This window comes from Thermobia domestica, chromosome 8, assembly GCF_964235325.1.
Source record: "Thermobia domestica chromosome 8, izTheDome1.hap1.1, whole genome shotgun sequence".
Classification (NCBI taxonomy): Eukaryota; Metazoa; Arthropoda; class Insecta; order Zygentoma; family Lepismatidae; genus Thermobia; species Thermobia domestica.
Window position 1 is genome coordinate 145,500,647 of NC_137461.1, and position 13,167 is coordinate 145,513,813.

Here is a 13,167-nt window from a genome sequence, read left to right on the forward strand (position 1 = left end):
ACAAGAAGGGACTACCGCCACATCCATTTGGAAGTACGTTAGGAATTCTCTGACAAAACGTCACACACATTCTGGATGTCACTCTCCTCCCTCTTGGTTGGAGGAATTCCACATACAATTAACAGTACCGTCAGTCTTGTATTCGAGAATTGACACATTATCTCGCCTTTCTTCTTCCTCACGGTCGACAGCCATCTCTAACATCTACCAAGAGGAACTCGAAGAAGCGATCCCAAGAGGACGACAAACCAGCCCAGGCGCCGACAAAATCTCAAATCAGCAGATACAGGATCTTCCTGCGCAACTTCATCCGATATTAATACAAGGTTTCCTACGCCTGTGAGACTTTGCCAAATACCACCGGCCATATACCTCAGACTTGGAAGCAACACATAGTAGTCCCGATCTTGAAACATAACAAACCGACCGGACTGGACACTAGTTACCGACCTATAACTTTGCTTCCACGTATAAGCAAAGTGTTTGAGAAAATCATACTACGAAAACTGGAACGGCATACCGAATACTATCACACATTAACCACCACAATCATTGGAGCGCGGAAAGATAAAGCTACATTAGACGCTCTAGCTACATTTCTGCTCGAAATCTGGCAAGCATACCAACACCAATAATACGTAGCAGCCAGGGACGTACGGAAGGGGGGGGGACACGGGGGTCCGGACCCCCCCCGAAATTTCGACTTTTTAAAAATTTAGCCTAATTTTAGGGGCAATTTTAGCAATTTTAATATAAAATAGCTTCATATTTAGTTTGAACCCCCCCCGAAATAAATTCCTGGGTACGCTACTGGTAGCAGCTATCAAATTGGATTTTGACCGAGCATATGACCGTATAGACTTAGATAGACTGGTTCACCACCTTACCAAGGCCAACATGCCGTCCATATTTATCACATACGTCCATAATTGGTTAGTAAACCGCAGGATCCGCATTAAATATCAAGGGAAAATCACGGCAGCATGTACCACTTCTCAGGGATTCTCTGAAGGATCTTGTTTCAGTCCACTGCTCTTCAACTTCTATATGTTGGAATTTCACAACGCACTGAGGGAACACGTCCGCATTCTCAGTTATTTTGATGATCATCTGTTATATGTTCGCGGTTCCTCCTTAACAGAAATACAAAGACGATTACAAGTCGCTCTGAACTTTGTACAACAATGGAACTTCTCGAACGGCATGAATGTAAATTGGGCCAAAACAACCTATACCATATTCACACGGAAAAGACAGATAGGTCATATTCACCTGCAGATTGACAACTTCAAATTGACACAACAACCGCAGTTTACTTATTTGGGAATCACCTTTGACCAGCGATTAAACTGGAAGTTACAACTAACATTGTTACACGAGAAGATACGACCGTATATCAACATCATACGAAGTGTTAGTAATAAAAAATGGGGGACGGACGTAGGCCCATTACTTCGCATCTCTTAACAACGTGTGGACGCCATTCTTCTCTACGGAGGTTGTCTGTTCTCACCTACGCCTGTGAGACTTTGCCAAATATCACTGCGGCTTCAATTACCACACTCCGTACAATTTTTTCTTTACCGCAAACCGCTCCTACTAACGCATTATTAGAGGCTGCCGGTACACTTCCATTCGCAGTTCAAATGGAATACTATGTCTCGAGATTCATCATGAGACGGTTAGGAACAACAACATCCACAGTGATTCCGAAACTCGAACTCCTCTACACGCACAACAGACAGAGAGCATTACCGTATCGACAGAGACTTCCATGGTTATATCACGCATATGCAAACCTGCGACTCTGGATACAAACAATATACTGGAATCCTCGTCTACCTTGCTATAACCTTCAATATCGAACTACATTGCAATCAGCTACACTCGAATTACCGATTTCTACTAACAAACGAACGAACTTACTATGCCCCCAGAGCATGGCTCCCAGATGGGAATCTTACATGGCAGCAAATCATTCTAATCGCATCCTAATATATACAGATGCTTCCAAAAGAATGCAAGCAGGAGTGGAATACACAGGGGCGAGTATATACATACCCTATTCCCTACACGTAGAAAGACAACGACTACCAAATCAGATGTCAATTTTCCACGCTGAACTATGGGCTATACGTATGGTATTGCGACACGCCATAGAACATAACTATCAAAGTTTTGGAATCTGTAGTGACAGTCTTAGCGCCTTAACAAGCCTCCAAACCACGGGCCTTTCTAACCGCATGACATAGATTCACGGTAATATAAAACAACCACCCTCAAGGACAAAGGACACAGCGTCATATTTTTACATGTATTTGACCACACTGGAATACATGGCAATATGGTGGCCGACTCTCTCGCAAAGGAAGGTACACACCTGGACCACATCACTGAAATCTTGATCCCAACGGAGAGCCTCCACGCCGAACTCCAAAAATAAAGACTGAAAAATGGAGACGATATCAAGAACAACATAGACATCGTAAAGGTAAACACTTTTGGGCAATATTCCCAAGACCTACGACAAAGCAGTGGATTACGCCTGCAAGTTGGTCGCGACGACTTGTGTATTTACTTTTTAGATTATACTTAGGAGTTACTCAAACACCGTATAGATTAGACCGACAAGGACATCGCAACACATCTCTCTCTGTTATGGGGCGTTTACACTTAGTCGATTTGCGCTCGATTCAGTTGAATTGACGTCACTTTCAACTTAATCGACCGTGCAAACGGGACTTCAACTTAATCGCTTGTTGATCGAAGGCGTCTTATCGACTGGCAACTGAATTGAAAGACGTTCTATTTTCTGTGGTTGAAATAATTGAACATATCCATCGATCTGATTCGGCCTAGTTGCTTCGATTTAGTGGCAAATGCAGCGAGTCGATTTAGTCTTGCGACTAAATCGACCAAGTGTAAACGCCCCATTATTGTGCTGAACAAGAAGGGAGATTATCGCATCTCATATTTCAATGTAAGTTAAATCCAGCCTATCGTGACACTCTCTATACTGTAATTCACCATTTCCACCATACCACACCAGTGACTGTTCCCTTTATCTTAGCGAACAACATCCGAACTGTGGTTTATCACCTCCTCCAATACATAATAATCAGAGGCGTCATTTAGGGGGGGCAGGGAGGGGCAATTGCTCCCCCCTGAGTTTGAGATTTATATTGGTTTTATCAAAAGAATAGTAGTAAATCAGTGAAAAACGAGAAATTCTACCCAAGCAAAATCTGAAATGACGCTCCTGATAATAATCGACAACATTACGCTTTAATTAGACCTTGCACTACAGTTCAGTGCAAATTTAAAGTTGGATATGTTCTCCTGCAAGGACTGCCAAAAGTGCATCTAAATCATCATAGCCAAATCTAACTGAACTGTCCAGAAGACTTAGCGTCAGGGCAAAAAGGTTCACAAGACAAGACAAGACCCCACACAGCCACATGCGCGCGCAACTTTCAAGTAGGAGCTCCACTGACTTGTTCAGCAGCGTTGAGACAGATTTCTTGATGCCTCTCTGTGGCCTGTTTGACGGAGACATAACTCTAATTCCCCAGTTTTGTAAAATAAAATTATTAACAAATTAGATTCTACCACTATTGCTATTAACCAAGTTATCACAGACCATATTATTTCTATATTCTTCTACAACATGAAATGTATATTGATTCTTATTAATTAAGAAATTCTAGAAATATGTTCTTTTAATTTAAAAGGGTAGACAGTGTCTCAGTGTCTCATAGCACTCTACGCTACTGGTATGTATTACTCTATCTGTAAGTTTTTTTTATAGCATATATGCAATTATTTTGTAATTTTGACAACTGTATGCGTACTCGAGAATATTCTCATTTGTATGCAAAACAAACAAACAAATAAATAAATAAATTGATATTCTTTCTTGCCTGGAAATTTTGCAAGTGACTGGGAAATTTCAGGACTTTGGGCCGGAAGTCTGTTGTTCTGAATCTGACAACACTGGCTGTGAGAGTGAGCATGAAATATGAAGCGCGAAATAATGTATTAATAGACGGAGTATTACTGTAACAAATAAAAGAAAGCCTTATAGGAAAGTTTTCAGGTGTCATATTCGAGTAACATCAAGTAAGTAATTATATTGGTGATTACTCTTGAATATGTTTTAGTATGAGAAGGTAACATATAATATGTAAGCATTTCATTACTTTAGTGTCGCAAGTTTATACTCTCACATTTGTCATGCAAACAATCACATGATTCTGTTCTTGATTGAAAAAGGAAAGTATGCATTAAAGAACAGAAAAGGCAGTACTAATGTATATGGTAGGAAATAAGTACACCAGAATAGCATGACATACATATCATGAGTATACGGTAGTGTTTTTCTTACTGTGTACTAGTTATTCTGAAGTTGCGGTCGTTTAATATTTCGCTGATAGCTTCCCATGATTGGAGAAACGTAAAGCTAATATAAGATAATTAATTTAATTAAGTCAATCTTGTCATTAATAAATAACAGAAACGATGCTTCATCCATCGAATTATAAACTCGTTTCGGGTAAACAAGAATGTTCAACAACGCAGTTCCCCCCTATGTATGTAAGTAGGTTGGTCATTTTCTGTACCAAAACTTAATATTCAAATCACAAAGTATTGCCGAGTGAGTGTCAGCGAGTAAAGGCGTGTTAGAGCCTCGCAGGGCACCCTTGACAATACACGATCCAGCTGCTTATCAATAAGTAGAACCTCAAAAAGGATATAGTACAGTAAGGTAAGATAGGTTTCAGTAGTATCGGGTTAGGTTAGGGGTAGTAAATTTGAACTCATTTTGTTAAAATTAATAGAATGTAATTTGTGGTCTCTTGCTCCCTTCGGACGCACCCGCTCGCTCCGCTCGGGCCCTCCTGGCTTGATTCGTCTAGGTAGTAATCATGCTTTTTAGTGACCACCTAGCACAGGTTAGTTTGTGTGTTTGCGCTGTAGTTTTTATATCCCTAACGTAACTTAATGTAATCCAACGAAATATAGGCGAATGCAGTATATATTGGTACTTTTTTCAGTTTTCAAAGTGGTCTGGCGATACGGCACAAATGCCTAAAATACGAACTAACTTGGGCAAGGTATGCTCCAAAAGCACAAATTCTATCAGTCAGGGCAAAATAGCGCAGATGGGGATCCGTTCGTAGTGATAGGTGGCTCAGCAACGAAGGGTATAGGCATTTCATTCATTTGATTCTTTCAAGGAATCGATTTCTAAAATGTGATCCTTCGGAACATTTTCTTTCATTATGAACCAATTCATCAGAAGTCGGTTAGAAATGATGCTCCTAACTACAGATGCTGCTCGTGAACTAAGTGTCATCCCTAAAATATTTTTTCCCTTCACGCTACGGAAGCAAATTACCAGATGTACGAATCCTTATATACAACAAGCAGTGCATTAGATAATTTTCTTCTCATGATTTAAAGCGATTAAAGTTTAAATTTCACCAACGTGACTTCCCTCACAGCCACCTTTAACATTTTTCAATAATTATGAAGGCTCGAAGGGCAAAGCATAAATTTCAATTACATCGTACTGTAAACATACAAGGGAGCAAGTCCCTCTAACCCCCATAACAATTACAATTCAGTTGTTGAAAATCCAAACTAATATGTAGGAACTATATATATCTTAAAATAACGTAAAAGTAAATGTCCCATAAAAAATTCAGAAATACCTGAAATTTTAATGTGGAGAATACAGCTCGTCTCATAAATAGGATATATATATATATATATATATCAATAGTATAATCACCACAAAATATCTTATTCCACAGATAAAAGGCAAACTGAAGCATCATCCCTTCCGAGCCATGTATACAGCTAAAACTTTTCTTTTAAATGATACCAAAAGTTCTGGATATTTTGCGTGTATGCCCCGGTACTAAGTTATGAGATGATTTATGGTTAAATGTTTGCATTCACCATTATATAAACAAGCATAACCTTTCCAATAGTCAGTTATAGTAATAGAATTCGGGTCCACGTGTCTCGAAATGATGTCCAATAAGTTCTTTGCACTTCTTTCATTATCGGGGCACTCACTGAAGAATATATCGCCAATATTCCTGCAAATACCACCACACTTGTTCCTTCAACCTCGCCACATTGTACCCGCGTTATGCAGAAAGTGCTTCCTCTACTTCAACTATCTTATCAGTTCCACCAATAAGAGGAATAGAGTGTCTAATTACAACCTCTAAGCACACTTCTCGGCAGAAGCTTAACCAATTACGTATAGTGACACTACTTAAAGCATCAGTAAATGAACACTCGTGTTTTATATTTCCATACTTCGTCACACCGGACACGAACATGTAACACATTAAAAGAATTTCCCATATTTGTAATTTAGATTTCGCAATAAAGCTCCCATTTCTAACTGATAATTGCTTCAGATACGATCGACATTTCCGATTATAGCACACATAGCTTACCTTCAAACGATCACTACGTGTAGTAAAAAACAGATTATACTGTTTTTCACAAACACTACAATTTCTATTGATTTTTAACACACACACAGTAAAACAAAATCTATAGCTGTTTAATTCATTATTATACGCTAATGTCGATGATTTATATAAATTTAAATTCCTGATCTCTTCATTAAATAACTCATCGATGCCATTCGACATATGGGGGCCGCGGTGTCTCAGTGGTAGAGCGTTCACCTCTGGTGCTTGGAGTCCCGGGTTCGATTCCAGTCCCCGCCAAGTGAACTTTGTGGTGGACAAACACCGTGTGCATGGGTTTCCTCGGGGTTTTCCGGTTTCCTCCCACTTTCTTCATTCCACCATTTCATTCATTACTCATCATCAACGTCTCCTTTAGCCTAACCAACATAACCGTGGGACGTAGAACTCGAAGATTTCATTTCATTTCATTTTGCCATTCGACATATCCTGCCGTGACACTAATGACACACACGTCATTCATATTCGCCCGCGCATACCAGACCACGTGACATCACCAAACGAACGGAACATGATTTTCTACAAGCGGAATCAAAAGAACGAGATCGTCGAAACCAAAAGAACCAAATCATCGGAATCGAAAGAAAGAAATGAATCAATTCGAATAAATGACATGCCTATACCGGTACTGAAAACTTGCCTTCATATGGCATCTAAACTTATGCTTAGCGTGTTACTTCCTTGAGCACTTAATAGACAACTTTCACATAGCACTTCTCATCATGTATTCTTTCTGGAGTACTACATAGTAAGAAACACACTTCGCATTGCGTATTTCTAACTTACTATTTATTGAAAGGTAAAATTGTGATATTTATTTCGACTTACGTACTTTACATGTCGAGGTTACGGCTATAAGAAGCATTATTTACAAACTACCACATACTGCTTTTTTATCTCAGGAATAATTTTCGATCCATTAGCAACTGAAGTAGAGAAGCAAAATGTGGTTTACTGACTAGAATGCTTTGCTGTAATCAAATATGTATGGGTTACCTCCCACTTGTCTAAAATATATGTATATATATTTTGGACTCGGCATTGGGAACATCAGAATTATATAGTTGCAGTTCCTTTCGCGGAAACCAGTTTTTAATTGTTCCTACCCAGAGAGTAAATACTAAAAAATGGCCCTAAATCCTTATAAATTCCATTTAGGTCTAGCTCTTTATTTTCCATCGTTTATGCTTGCCACAGTCAACGGTGGAAATTTTTAAGCTAGAACGATTAAATAAGTGATGGAAGTAGCGAAAATATCGTAACTACAAACCAGGGTTGGCAAAAACCATGGTTTTTAGTGTTTAAATAATTTACTCTATGTATTTATATTAGATATGGACAGAAATTAGCTTGTTTCGCCTTGGTGTTATTATGCAGCAACAAGGTTATGCTAGAAGGGGTCACATAAGCTTAAAGCGGAATCCAAACCGTTTCTCGGCTTAGATCCAAAAGAAATTGTCCATTTGGACACACGAAACCGGGACTAATTGGTCACAAATGCGATTGCCGACTCACTCACGAAGGACTCCTGATAAAAATACGTTGTACTGATCTTTACTTAAGCCTACTTGTTAATATAATTGTTAAGAGTCATTTCAGAATGACAAAAAGATAAACAGTTACACAAGTAAAGCACTGTACAGAATTATATACAAATCGGGAAACTCCCGCCTTAGCCATTGGGAAAATCCTGATTACTTTAAATGTATTTGTGAGTAAAATTTTAAGGTCAACGTATCATAATCTCTACGCTAAAACTGAAGTATTAAATTACAAACTTGGTATGTAGATATCATTCGATAAAGTAAAAACCAAGTCAAATCCAAGCTGATGTTGGAAGCTACGTAGGCAGTTGATAAATTTTGCCAATTTCTATCAATATATTTAAGCAACCTGTGTTGGCTTCTTTATTTAAACAACAGTCATTCATTCAAGTAGAAATATATAATTTGGTTTCATTTCGTATGTTTAGGCTTAACATCCTTATGAAATACCAAGGTTATCACGGAGAAGACTTTCGCTTAGAGGGACACCTCGAATCGCTACTTGGTTTACACTTGAAAGATGGGTTGTGGTTCGACCAAGAATTGACCACGGGACCCCTTGATTAAAAGGTGAAAAGTAGATAAACGTAATGCGGATGGTTTGATATGTGGAAACGTCACCATGAAGTTCACACGATTTAGAGCATTTTTCTTTCTTTCTTTTTTTTTTTTTTTGGTTTAAACCAGTTGGTTTTTTTGAAAAAAAAAACAGCTGGTTTAAACCACCTTCGTTTAAACTAGTGGTGTGCACAAAAACCGGTTTTTCGGTTTTTAGAAAAACCGAAACCGTTTTTTGAAAATTAAAAAAACGGTTTCGGTTTTTCACCGGAACCGGTTATCGGTTTTCTCCTAAACCGGTTTGGGTTTTCAACTGATCCGGTTTCGGTTTTCTTCAAAGTTGTTCTATTTTTTAAAGTTGTATTTCTGACCAGAATGGTGTTCTCCGGAAACCGAATCCATTTTCACAGAAATAGTTTTATGTTTTTTCGAAAAGTTTTCACCGAAACCAGTTTCGGTGAAAACCGAACCGGTTTTGTAGAAAACCGAAATGTCGGTTTTTCGGTTCTTATAAAAAGCGGTTTTGCCCATCCATAGTTTAAACCGGCCAACCCTGGTACAAACAGACTATGACGTTGAACATCTACTTCACGCGATTTGCTAATAGTTTCACTGTCAATTTGAGTTTCCCCAAACCATACCTTTGTCCAGTTACATTCCTTGGAGCCAAAACAAGAGTAATTTATGAAAAACCTGTTGAAGCTAGCAGGGTAAAAGCAAGGATATTTGAAAACATTCTGCTGTTTTGTATTATAACATATGATTCACCTGTCTTTTGCATAGGAGGTGGAGAGGGAACTATATTTCAAGAAACAAAGTAAAATCACAGTTACTTGCAATGTCACTATTACTACCTAGCAAAAAATAAGTAAAACGTGAATAAATTTTGATGCGCATAAGATGAGAAACTGGGCTCTTGAAACGATGTTTTCTGTCATGGAAACATATATAGTCTTCTGTAATTTATTGTTTGTAAAGTCCTGCAAGCAATTCTGTAATTAGTATTCAAAATAAACAAAATGATGGGGAGAAAACTTTAAAATTAGGATCTTTACGAAACATATAATGATTTTTGTTACTTCTGTCTCTGGTGCGTGAGATCTCTGGACTTCGTGGTAGATAACCACTATGAGCGTGGGTGTTCTCGGAGTTCTCTGTCATTGTCTTTCATTTCATTATCGCCGTTTTCTTTAGTCTCGGTGCATAAATGTTAAACAAAATAAAAATATTCTATGTTTAAAGTAGACCCGAAAAACTATTTTAAGTTAAACTTCATGGCAATTCTACCTTTTGAAAGGAAGAGAAATTGGAATATTTAAAATACAAGAATAATGCTCATTTTTCATTATCTTAAATCTATAGTATCTGACAACTAAAACAATATTCTGCCAGTCTTACGTTGGAAGTGCGGACAAAGTTCACAGATAGTGGACATAAGCTCACTTAAAAATAAAATATGTAATTTTATTTATAATTATTATATAAATTGTATGTTTACTGAGGTCTACTGTTTGTTATTAAATTAGATGTTTCCGTTTCTCTTTTCTAATTGGCTGTTTGTTGGCTGCAAACAGTCAGTGATTGTTCGGATGTAGTTCATTTGAGAAACGATGATTTTTAATAGACTACCTCCCTTTCACTTTAGACTAACGCTATAATAGATAAGTATGCACCAAAGAAATGTGGAACGCATACAAGACTACACTTAAGGGAACAGAAAGGACAAATAATACTGGTCAACTGTGAATAAAAAATGAAAATTGCTTCGGAGATAAAAGTAACCTTAGTAATTTTAGGGTGCTGATAAACAAATATGAAATTAGTTTCTGAAGATCGGTTCAGATTTCAAAGAAATACGTTATCACTAGAGCCCGGATTTTTATGTAATATCAACTCCCTAAGTATATACATAAATATGTAACAAAATCGCTTTAAAATGTAAGAAATATGTAATATTATATAATAATATGTAATATTACATATGTTACATATTTATGAAAACGTAATATTAACACGCGTATGAGTATGCAGTATTTAAACGAATTATGAAAATAAAAAGGAAAATCTACTACACTTTATCCTGCTTAATGCGAGTCCCCCAATGAAGTGAAATGCTTGAGCAGCTGAGACAGCCATACAGAGGTTGTTCATCCTACGTTTGGCCGATTTCGTTCCTTCCCCCTCCCGGGCAGAATGGACTCATCCGACCTGGCTCGTGGCGTCCTGCAGTGTTGTGCATTAGCTTCCTGGGAACTAAGTTGTTTTTCCGCGCGGACGACAATAGCGCTCAAAACAGGACCATTGTTGTGAGTGTTGTGTTAAATTTATTTCCAAGTGTGTGTGTTTCCGCTCTGTGACCAAAATGCTGCCCAAACTAAGCCGGTTTTGGGAAGGCTATGTTGCGGCTCTTTATGACGCCCACTTTAGTGTTTCTGTCATTAGAAAACAGTGCAAGAAGAATGGTTGCAACATCAGTTTAAGTGGAATAAAAAAAATGTTATTAAAAAGTACAAGGGCAACGAATCTCCACCATTTGGATCACCAACGATGTTGCCTAGGAAGCGGGAATGCACCAAGGCCACCTCCACCATGCAGAGGAAACTTCGCAAAATGGTAATGCAAGAAAATCCGGCAACACAAAGGTGTATGGCTAATCGTCTTGACGTGTCTTTGGTGACTGTGATTCGGACGTTACACCATCAACTGAAGCTGGAAAAAGTCATGAAAGCTCGCGGCCATCTTCTCACGGATGCCCACCAAAAGGAACGAAAGTGTAACGCCCGGAAGCTGTACGAACGGCATCTGGCAAAACAAAAGTGGATGTACGTCGTAACGCTCGATAAAGCATGGATTTACCTTTCCGACTGCGGCAAACCGAGAGTTATCATGTACCGAGAGAAAGGCGCCAAGAACTTCAGAAGGTGGGTCCGTGTCTGTAAAGAATCCTTCCCAAAAGGGTTCATGGTCGTTACTGGCTACTGTTACCGAGGTAAACTGAAGATTCGTAGGGTGGCGAAGAACTGCAAAATAAATTCGCAGTATTTTCAGGAGCAGATCATGCGGCCGATCTACGAGCATGAGATTCCAACAATGTACGGAAATAACGCCAATCTGGTGCGCATTCACATGGACAAGGCCTCATCACATACCTCACGATCGTCCCTCGCATTCTACAGGGAGATGGAGGAGGCAAGTGGTATATAGGTGATATCTTTCAATGAGGTACCTGTTAAATCTCCGGATGCAAGTCCTATGGACTATTGTGCATTTGGATTGCTGAAGCGGGCTTTGGGAAAACGACGTGTGACAAGTGTGGAAGGACTTTGGAAACCTGTGCAAAGGGAATGGGACAAGATTCCCCTCTCAGTTCTTCAGAGAAGCCCACTACAGTGGAAATTACGCTGTCGGGGTATTGTTTGGAACCAAGGGAAACACATCGAGCACGTACGGATCTGGCGCCATGGATTCTTCAAAATTTTTAGGTAAGTCGAAATTGGCCAAATATAGGCTGAACAACCTCGATACTGGCGTGACTGATTGCAGGATAATAAAAATCAGACGCGAATGAAGGAAGATATGAATCGGCTAGAGAGAAATAGGAAAGACCCGAGAAAAGCAATGCATACGGCATTTGTACGTCAGAAATCTCGTGGTGTGGTCCCGTTTCAAATCTATAACCTTTTACGCTAAATGCGCATCCTTCACCACGGCCCAATCTTGAAATGAATTATACGCAATATACAAATTTAAACACTAAAAGCAACTTAAGACGAAATGTATTGTTTTATATATATTTATTTCATGCAGGGAAAAGCAGTCCTATATCTTTTAAACAATACCAGCTGAACTAAGATTGAAAAATATTTCCACTAATGAACATTTTTAATTTGAAATAAAATACTTACAAAAGATGTGCCTGCAGTTCAACTGTGTTTTAGTGCACAATGGGTTACAAGGTACATTTCCAAATGATCAGAAGTAAAATTTTGTCGGCGATCGGATAAAATATTCTTGTATGCAGAGAATTATCTCTCCACATCACATGAGGTAATAGGAGCGTATTTCAACAGGGGGTGTACTTGGGGGAAATATCTTCAGGGAGGATTCTTGTTTCACCACTGAGAATCTCACACTGCCAATAGGCTGTCGTAACCCGGGTTTCTTTCCAGCACTGCATTTAGTTTCTTTCGAACATTTTCTCCTATATTTCCACGCGCACACCTTGCAGCAGTCTCTTTGCATCCTCTGTAATTTCGATGGATTCCGGAAGAGACCGCCCAACAGTCTCTAGCTTTTTAATGCCTGTAGGTAGCCAACCAAAATTGCTGTCTATGTAAGTGATATCATACGCTACTTTTGAGTCATTAAACAGTTTCTTAGCAACAGCAGACTCCAATGGAAATGAATGAACAACAGGCTTAATTTTTTGAAAATGTTCATTGTAGAAATATACTGCCTGTATCCAAGTGCCCCATCGCGTTAGCAGATGCTCCGGAAGAAGTGGCACGTCTGGCAGTTGATCTCTGTAAACTTGAACACGTGGCGCCTTA

General features: G+C 38.8%; 1 long non-coding RNA gene across 4 annotated transcripts in view; it reads left to right on the forward strand.

Annotated features, from left to right (window-relative positions):
- The first annotated feature begins 3,988 nt into the window (after positions 1-3,988).
- Positions 3,989-13,167, forward strand: part of LOC145693268 (uncharacterized) — a 150,480-nt gene continuing 141,301 nt past the window's right edge. For all 4 annotated transcript variants that reach the window (XR_014132737.1, XR_014132738.1, XR_014132739.1 and 1 more), the window contains exon 1: positions 3,989-4,119. This is a non-coding gene — a long non-coding RNA (uncharacterized LOC145693268). The remainder of the gene's footprint in view (positions 4,120-13,167) is intronic.